Source organism: Manihot esculenta, chromosome 12, assembly GCF_001659605.2.
Source record: "Manihot esculenta cultivar AM560-2 chromosome 12, M.esculenta_v8, whole genome shotgun sequence".
Classification (NCBI taxonomy): Eukaryota; Viridiplantae; Streptophyta; class Magnoliopsida; order Malpighiales; family Euphorbiaceae; genus Manihot; species Manihot esculenta.
The window spans coordinates 23,525,560-23,536,025 of NC_035172.2; positions in this window are offsets into that span (position 1 = coordinate 23,525,560).

The following is a 10,466-nucleotide window of genomic DNA, read 5'->3' on the forward strand; positions in this document are numbered from 1 at the left end:
ATCTTTGAATAAGGAAAGAAAGATCTGCGATTCGAAATTCAAATAATTTCCTGACTGAGCTTTCCTTATTTGATTGTCTCTGCACTTTCCTCATTTGAAGACTTTTCTTTTCTGAAAACTTGCCTTATTTGAAAACTTTCCTTTTTGGCTTCATGCTCTAAATAAGGCAGGAAAGATTCTGCAGTTCGAATTTCGGACAGTTTGCTGACTGTGCTGTCTGACTCTTTCCTTATTTGGCACTTTCCATATATGAAAAATTTCCTTATTTGGCACTTTCCATATATGAAAACTTTCCTTTTCTGGAACTTTCCATATTTGGCACTTTTTGGCAGTTTTAAGAGCATTTTCTCCAGATTGTCTTTTCACACCTAGTTTCTGCAAAACATGATTAAAACCAGAAAATTAGGCAGAAAAGGTGCAAATAAACATCATTAAGGTCATGATAATATGGACTAAATTATGCTCTGTCAAATACCCCCACACCTAACCTTTTGCTTGTCCTCAAGCAAACAAACATAGTTAAACAAACTCTCTTTGCTTTGATCCTTATTTCCACTTAAGCTCTTACTCTAGACCCCTATTTTGAAGCATTGCAATAAAGAATATATGCATCAAGGTTACTTACCTCTTTCCATGTTTCCCTTTACTCACCATGGCTAGGATTGGTTTTACTCAAAAGAGAGATCATACATGCACATTTCATTTGTTCAGTTAAAGACTTATTCTGGCTTTCAGAGTGACTTGCCCTTACCTCGAAGTACTTTATTCAGCCTTTTTGCACTTTAAACTTGCTTGAAAAAGTCACCAACCTTTTGACGTGAAGGTACATATTGGTGATACCCACCCCCAGTTACTCAGTTGGTCACCTGTCCAAGTGGCTACTAGCTCTGTTCATAGTCTTTTGACCATTGGAACAGTTTTCAATTTGTGCTCATGAAGTCTAGGCCTTTTCTGAATTTCTTTTTCTCAATGATTTGGGCAAATCAACACCAATTGCTAAAAAGTCACATTAAGTTCATTCACACAATTCTCAATTCATTCTCTCAAATGAGTGTCATCAATATATTTTTTACCATGGCAAGCTCAAAGATTCAATTCAAAGGCAATTCCCAAACATGAATATATCTCATTGCAATTGATTCAACCTAGGTTTAAAGAGTCATTACATCAATGGGGTCATGGAAAGAAAGTTCATCCAACATAGTTCATCAGTTTGAGTAAAGCAAATAAAAAAGAAGATTGTGGATGTGTGTGTTATTGAAAGCAAAAACGAAAAAAAAATTTAAAAACTTTGGCTAAACAATCTGAAAGAAACGCAAAACGCAAAAGCTGAAAGGAAATCTGAAAGGAGAATGCAAACTGAAAGGGAAAAATGTGTCTAAAGCAAAAAAATTAAAAATTTCAGAGATCCGCACCCCCACACCTAAATCATGCATTGTCCTCAATGTATAGAAAACATAAAAGAACAAAGAAACTGAGTACTTCCCTTTGGTGTGGTTGGCATAGTGCGATCCACTTGATCAAGGCTCAAGTAATTGGGGAAGGGAAAAGGGTCCCATCTGCATTGAGTGAAAAGTGTAACACGCTTTTTGTTTTGGTCATGACCCATCTTATTTCTTTCATGTACTCATGAAGTAACATGATTAGCATCTCCTCTTTCAGATGAGGTGTGCCTCTTGCCCTTATGTTTGGATTTTTGAGATGATTGGGCAGCACTTTGAATTCCAGTTCATATTTCTCCATGGGTAGCTGCAATTTAGTACTGAATTCAGGCAAAATAAACTCTACCTTGTCCGGAGGTTTGGGAAAGCATAGATCTTCATGCTCCTTTGGTTTGGGCGCTTGGAATCCCATTTGTTCATTGTGTGCATGGGCTTTCTGCGATGGAGGAATGGCTGAATTGGATTCAACTTCCTCTTTCTGTGCAAGATCTGACTGAAAAGGGAGCTGAAGAGGACTGATCTGCGATTGAAGCTGAAAGGACGCAACTGAAAGGCTTTCAGGTACTCCTTCTTGTGCAAGGTTGGTCTGCAATGGAAGGCTGGAAGGAGTTTCATGCGATGGAAGCTGTAGTGAGAGGTTCGGCGGCCGAATGGTGGTGAAGTTCGGCTTCCAAAAGGTGGTGAAGTTCGGCAGCCGAAAGGTGGTGGTTTTAGTCTGCGCAAGGCTGATCTGCGCACCAAGCTGAAGTGGTGCGATCTGCTTCTGTTCATTCTGCGCATGGCTGCAGTCCACCTGTTGGATGCAACAGTCAGTTTCTTTCAGTTCTGGCTCTTTCTGGCTCTCTTTCCTGCAAAGATCATCATTTAGTATATCATCTTGATTTACATGAAAAACATCTTTACTCAAACAATCAATGATATCTAAATCAACAACAAGTTCTATTTGATCCGTTTGTTTGGACAAACAGTTTTCTGGTTGTTTCTCTTCAGCACTTTGTTCTTGCACTTGTGAACTTTCATCATCATCCCACACATCTTGAAGCTCTTCCTCTCTTCTCAATGTAATAGCATTCACATTCTCTATGGGATTGTCTTCTGTTTGAGAAGGTAACTTCCCTTGAGTGTCGGATCTGTTCATTGCGGATGTCAATTCCCCGATCTGCAGTTGCATCATTTGCATCATTTGCATCATCTTTGCCATTTCGCCAGAGGCAAGATCTGAACTTGTAGGTGCTGGTTGGGCTTGATATCCTTGATAGTCCTGGTATTGGTCATCCTTAGCATAGTCGTAGTTCGGATAGTCTCCCCAATATGGATTGTATGTGTCAAAGTACGGATCATGTCTTGGCTGTCCATAGTATCCTTCAAATGCATGTACGTGTTGATAATTCTCATAAAGCATAGGACATTGATCAGTTAGGTGTCCTATTTGTGCACACATCCCACATGGCCGAGATCGCTCAAGTTGTTGGACATAATTTTCCAAAAGAGAGGTTAGATATGACAATCGAGGATCAATATTGGACATACTTACCTCATCCATGATTCAGATCTGCGATGGTGTCTGTGCCTTTGGCGAAAGGCTCGGCGGCCGGATGCAGAAGAGGTTAGGTGGCTGAATATGTAAGAGGTGCGATGGAGATGTTTTAGAAGAGTGGTGTGATTGGGTGACTTTTTTTTTTCTTCTTTTTTTTTTCTTTTTTGTTCAGATAGTGTTCTTCGCAGTACAGATCAGGTCCTAAAAGAAAAATAAACAAGTTAGATCAATTCCCCGGCAACGGCGCCAATTTTTGACAGAACGGTTGTCGAGGCCGGTCAAAATTAATACAATTCAATTATCAACAATATAAATACTGTAGATAGTGGTGAAAGGATCGAATCCACAGGAAATTGATACTTACCTATCTTTCTTGTCAAGACCAAACAAACAAACTGAAAATAAAAATAAAGTACAAGTAAAGTAAAAAGGGGGGTTTTGAGATTGGTTTGATTAAACTAATGATGAAAGCAATAAAGAAAAGCAAATAATAAAATAAAGAGAAAACAAATATGAGAAAAGCTCTAGTTGAAGATTCAGATTCACTTTAGTTGATGGGATTGATCATTGACTCATATATTCCTTTGCTTGATTCAATAAATTGGCCATGGAGATTGAAGAAGCTTCTCACATCCATTATCTCTCTTTTAGATTAAATCAATTAGGGAAAGTCCTCCAATTAATTACTAATTAACAATTGTCAAAGAACGTCTTTGAGCCTCAGGCCTTTTACAAAATTCAATCGCATAAAGAAATAGAGAGAACTAATTCTAGTCACCCACATGCATGGAGATAACACTAAGGACGCGCGGATAATGCTTCCAGAAGAGGAAGAAGTCGTGGCTGGAGCTTTAGAAGGAAAGAGACATGTTCCAAGGCTTTCAGAAGAGGAATGACGCACGCCGAAACTCAAGTTCGGCCGCCGAAAAAGCATGCGTTTTGGAGGCACGTTAGGCCCCCGAAAGCATAAGTGAGGGACATCCAGGTTCGGCCGCCGAACTTTACCTTCGGCCGCCGAACTTGCATGTGTTGTGGAGGCACGTTCGGCCCCCGAATGTGGCCTGGCCAGCCACCTATAAAAGGGTCCCTTAGCCGAAATGGGCGATCCTTCTCCCCATTTTCGGCCACAGCGAGCTTCCGACCTCCCTCTTGCAAATCTTGTGTTCTTCCTCCAAATCCCCATCATTTTCTTGAGTTTTCAACTTTGCATTGAAGTTTTCTTGAGCTTAGAGCAAGTTTGAAGCTTGGAAGACTCAAGAACTCATTTCCTTGGATCTCCCAAGTTCAGGTCGTCTCTCTCGATTTTCAAGAGGTAAGAGCCGATCTTAAGTTCATTATATGTTTTAAACAAGTTTTATGAAGTTTCTTTGGGTAGAAATGCATGCTTAGGATAGTTGAGCTTTGATAGGGTTTTATGTATGTTTATGGGCAATGTGTGCTTGATGTGTATGTTGAAGTGTTGTAGTTGGGGTTTAAGTTAGTTTGATGCCCCTAGGAGCTTGTATGCATGTTTTGGTTGAGCTCTATGCATAATGAGAGGTTTGGGAGGCGAAATGTGCATGAGGAACCAAGTTTCTGCCCTTTTGGCAGAAACCAGGTTCGGCAGCCGAAGGGATTTTCGGCCGCCGAACCTGCCTGTGAGGTAGCATTTCGGCTGCCGAACCCCTGCCCCCGAAAGGTGACTTTCGGCTCTGTCTGGGACTTTCGGCCGCCGAAGGTGCCGCCGAATATGCATGAGTTTCATCTCTGTCTGGGAGTTTCGGCCGCCGAAGGTGCCGCCGAACCTACCTGACTTTCGGCTCTGGAGGGACTTTCGGCCGCCGAACCTGCCGCCGAAAGTGCCCTGTCCAGGCCTCCTTTGCATGATTTTGTATGGTTGTTTCAGGATGTTTTAAGGGGTTTTTGGGGAGTAGTTTTAGTTATGTTCAGGTATGTTTGGTCCCTCATTTGAGTCCACCTGTGTAGGTTCGGACCCGAGGAACCGAGGACCCCAGCAGTGAGTTCAGCTGCTTCGGTGTTGTCAGAGTCAGCCAGAGGTGAGTGGAACTAAACTTGATCTTTTAAATTAAATGTTTTATCATGTTTCATGCATCATGATTATGCAATAGGATGATTGCATTAGTTTCACGAATATGCCGCATTGCATCTATTGTTGTTGATGTGGGTGAATGTTGGATGACCTAATTAGTCCATGACAGGAAGACCAGGACCCCATTCTACGGCCTGGCACTATGTAAGGAAAGACTAGGACCCCATTCTACGGCCTGGCACGGTTATGGGACTCAAAGACCAGGAGCTCAGAAGAGGCCCTGGGGCAAATGGTAAGTAATGTATGTTATGACAGGAAGACCAGGACCCCATGCTACGGCCTGGCACAATGTTAGCTTGGACTAATTGGTGACAAGTTCACCCAACCCTTATGTGAATTGTCTGTGTTATGATGCATTTTATTGGAGCATAGTGTTAATATGTTTTATAGTTCTACTCACTGGGCTTTTAGCTCACCCCTCTCCCTTTACCCCCAGGCTTGCAGGTACAATATAGAGCAGGAGTCCGGATAGAGTAAAGAAGTCATGTTTATGTAATAGCTAGTAATGGACATGATCAAATTGTAATGTAATGTCTTAAGTACAGTATAGTTATATAATGATGTTTATGGATGATTAGAGGTGTGCTTGACCATAGATGTTGTAATCCCTTTTAATACATGATCTTGTTTATTTTATGTCATTTATGTAAACCAACTCAGCATATGTTGTGTCACCCATTGGGGGCACTGATGAGATCCCATTGAGGGATCAATGTTATGATCATGTTACGTATACGTATATGCACAGGTTGAGTTTGGTTGAGGTATATGGAAAGAAAAGAGTTTTAATTTTTATGTATGTTGTTGATCATGTATGGGATTAAGCAGGTTTACAGGATGCATGTTAGGCTTGCTACGGGTCCCGGCGGCCTTAAGTCGACCCGGATCCTAGCGCCGATAGCGGTCCGATTTTCGGGTCGTTACAGAATGGTATCAGAGCCCTAGGTTCATATGGTCGGACCTAGAGTGTCGAGCTCATAGAGGTTATAGAAGGTCAAGCACAATAGGAAAGATCATGTCCACTAGGATAGGATGTAGAGTCCTGTCTTGATTAATGATGTGAAATGCCATGATGATATGCTATGATATGTGATGTATGTGATGCGGGTTCATGTGTGCCCACATGAACCATATGATGCTAATGTTTGTGCTATGTGTACTGTTTTTTTCAGAAAACAGGATGAGGGGAACTCGTCGATCAGCGAGATTGACTGGAGTACCACCTGAGGACGAGGGCATGAGCGCCCGTCCTCCAGCATTGCCTAGGGCGATGTCTAGTAGGTCTAACAGAGACAGAGTAGCAAGAGACCCTAGAAGGTCTTTGGATCTGGGTAGAAGCAGATCAGTCAGAGGAACAGTTCAGGGAGGAGCGTCAGAGGACGTGGGGGATGATATGGACGTAGAGCAGCGGAGGGATGGCAGTTTGGGAGTTAGTATGTCGGAAGAAGGTATGGGAGAATCCCAGGGAGGCACTCAGGCCTCGGGATTTGTTCAGCCACCCCACTACCCATACTTCTCACAAAACCCCGGGTATTCGATGGGAGGCACATCGGATTACCCTAGCTTCACTCCTTATCCCACACAGATGCCATACCCACCATACTACCCACCATACTCACAGTACCCGATGTATCCACCCCCACCTTACTATCCAAATCCAGTAAACCCTACCTCAGAAAATGTTGCACCACCTCCACCACCTACAGAACCAGCAGCCCCAGTTGCTCAACCTTCTAGACCTAGCTCAGCCAGTGGGAGCAAGGTCAAGATGACTGAATATATGAAGCTGGGTGCTCCACAGTTTGAGTCAGGAGATGACCCGTTTGTGTATCTTGAGAGGGTCAAGACTATTACAGAGGAGTTAGGGGCTGATGATAGTAGAGCCATTCAGATGGCTGGGTTCACGCTTAAGTGCAAGAAGGCACGAGAGTGGTTCAAGAATTATGTGAACCCGAGAGTGGACAGCATGTCCTGGGAAAAGTTTGCAAACGAGTTTGCAGGATGGGCTTTTCCCGATAGTTCAAGAGAGTTGAAAATGATAGAGTTTGAACAGTTGAGGCAGACAGAGAATATGAGTGTAGAGGAGTACACCGACAGATTCTTGGAGCTGTTGCCTTTTGCTGGGCAGAGTCTGGACACAGATTCGAAGAAGTCAAGGAGGTATGTCATGAAGCTTCATTCCAGGTATTCCTCCTTGATTCAGTCCGTGGACAGGGAGAGCTTCCATGCCATAGTAGATATGGCTAGGAAAATGGAGGCCAGTGCCATCATTCAGGGGACAGTTAAACAGACAGTGGCACAGCCTTCTGGTTCTAAAACTCCGGGTGGGGGAAGATTAGATCCTTCTACCCTGAGTGCAGCAGCTTCAGGCAGTAAGAGATGGGGTAAGTCCAAGGGTAAGAAGAATAAGTTCTGGAATAAAGTCAAGTCCAGTCTGGGATTTGGGAGTGGCTCAAGCTCTGGTGCGGGTAATGTAGTTTGTGCGAAGTGTGGTAAGCCACACAGGGGAGTATGTCGGTTTGGGACGAACGCCTGTTTCAGATGTGGTCAGGAGGGGCATATGGCTCGAGAATGTCCAAGAGCAGTCCCATTGGCTCAGTCCCAGCAGACAGCCTCAGGCAGTGTAGCGCAGCCAGCAGCTCCAGCCATGACTCAGGCCAGTGGCAGAGGCAGAGGGAGAGGAGCAGCCTCTTCTTCAGTGGGTTTCAGAGGTGAAGGTCCATCAGCTCCAGCACGGATCTTCACAATGACACAGCAGGAGGCAGATGCATCTAACACCGTAGTGGCAGGTAACTTAATCATTGGTTGTTCAGATGTGTATGCCTTGATGGACCCTGGTGCATCTCATTCTTTTATTGCTCCGAGAGCCGTGGGGAGGTTAGGTCTGATGACTTCTGGGTTAGAGTGTCCTCTCTGGGTCAGTGGACCCAAGTGTGATCCATCAGTGGCAGAGTCAGTCTGCCAGTGTAGTCCTGTGTTTGTTGAGGGAAGATGCTTGTCCGCCGACCTAGTGGTTGTAGATTTGACAGATTTTGACGTCATTCTAGGGATGGACTGGTTATCTACCCATGGTGCTACCTTGGACTGCAGGGACAAGGTAGTCAGGTTCAGAGGTCAGGATGGGTCTGAGGTTGTCTTCAGAGGAGACAGGAGGGGTACACCTAGAGGTCTGATATCAGCTCTTCAGGCTCGTAGGTTGCTCAGGAGGGGATGTCAGGGGTATTTGGCTCATGTGAGAGAGCTTAACAGTCAGGTTAGAGATCCCGCCTCGGTGCCAGTGGTTAGAGAGTTCTTAGATGTGTTCCCAGACGAGCTGCCAGGTTTACCACCTGCTAGGGAGATAGAGTTTGAGATAGAACTGATGCCTGGAACCCGACCGATCTCTATCCCTCCCTACAAGATGGCGCCAGCAGAATTGAAAGAGTTGAAGGAGCAGTTACAGGAGTTGGTAGACAAGGGCTTCATCCGACCGAGTACCTCACCCTGGGGTGCTCCAGTTTTGTTTGTGAGAAAGAAGGATGGATCCCTTAGGCTTTGTATCGACTACAGGCAGTTGAACAAAGTCACTACCAAGAACAAGTACCCTTTGCCAAGGATCGACGATCTATTCGACCAGCTAGCAGGAGCGGGCTGTTTCTCCAAAATAGATCTGAGATCTGGGTACCACCAGCTGAGGATCAGAGATGAGGACGTGCCAAAGACAGCTTTCAGGACCAGATATGGGCATTTTGAGTTCCTTGTAATGCCGTTCGGGTTAACCAACGCCCCTGCAGCATTCATGGATCTCATGAACAGAGTGTTTAGCCAGTACCTGGATCACTTCGTTATTGTCTTCATAGATGATATCCTAGTGTATTCCAGGAATGCAGAAGAGCATGCCCATCATCTGAGGTTGGTTCTACAGACCTTGAGGGAACATGGCTTGTATGCCAAGTTCTCCAAGTGTGAGTTCTGGCTGAGGAGCATTTCGTTCTTGGGGCATGTAGTGTCAGAGAATGGGATAGAGGTGGACCCCAAGAAGACAAAAACTGTGGCTAACTGGCCTAGACCCACTTCAGTGACGGAGATCAGGAGTTTCTTGGGTTTGGCAGGTTACTACCGGAGGTTCGTTTAGGACTTCTCGAAAATAGCAACTCCTCTGACCAGACTAACCAGGAAGAATCAGAAGTTTCTGTGGACTGACCAATGCGAAGAGAGTTTTGAAGAGCTTAAGAAGAGGTTGACTTCAGCGCCAGTTTTAGCTCTGCCATCTAGTGATGAGGACTTTACAGTCTTTTGTGATGCGTCCCGTGTGGGACTGGGTTGTGTGCTGATGCAAAATGAGAGGGTGATTGCTTATGCTTCGAGGCAGCTAAAGAAGCATGAGTTGAATTACCCCACACATGACCTTGAGATGGCAGCAGTAATATTTGCACTCAAGATGTGGAGGCACTACCTCTATGGGGTAAAATGTGAGATCTTCACAGATCATAAAAGCCTACAGTACATCCTGAGTCAAAGAGATTTGAACTTGAGACAGAGAAGATGGGTAGAGCTGCTGAGTGACTATGATTGCAAGATTCAGTATCATCCGGGTAAGGCGAATGTCGTGGCAGACGCCCTAAGCCGGAAGTCACTAGGCAGTCTATCCCACATCACGGCAGAGAGTAGACCAGTGGTGAAGGAGTTTTACAAGCTCATTGAGGAAGGTCTACAGTTGGAGTTGTCTGGTACAGGTGCTTTAGTTGCTCAGATGAAAGTGACACCTGTGTTTCTGGAGCAAGTGGCTGAGAAACAGCATGAGGACCCAGAGTTAGTGAAGATTGCCAGGACTATTCAGTCAGGCAAAGACAGCGAGTTCAGATTCGACAACAAGGGGATCCTCCGCTATGGGAGTCGTTTATGTGTACCAGATGACATAGGGCTAAAAGGAGACATTATGAGAGAGGCTCATAATGCAAGATACAGCATTCACCCCGGAGCCACCAAAATGTATCAGGATCTGAAGAAAGTTTATTGGTGGCAAGCTATGAAGAGAGAAGTGGCACAGTTTGTGTCAGCCTGCGAAGTTTGTCAGAGGGTGAAGCTAGAACATCAGAAGCCGGCTGGAATGCTTAACCCGCTACCTATTCCAGAGTGGAAATGGGAGAATATAGCTATGGACTTCGTAGTGGGGTTACCGGCGACGTCCAACAGATTGGACTCCATATGGGTGATTGTGGACAGACTCACCAAATCTGCTCACTTCATCCCTGTCAGGAGTGGCTACTCTGTGGACAAGTTGGCGCAGGTGTATGTTGATGAGATCGTCAGACTGCATGGGGTTCCTGTTTCTATAGTGTCAGATAGAGGACCCCAGTTCACTTCCAGGTTTTGGCGGAGTTTGCAGGATGCTATGGGTACCAGGTTGGATTTTAGC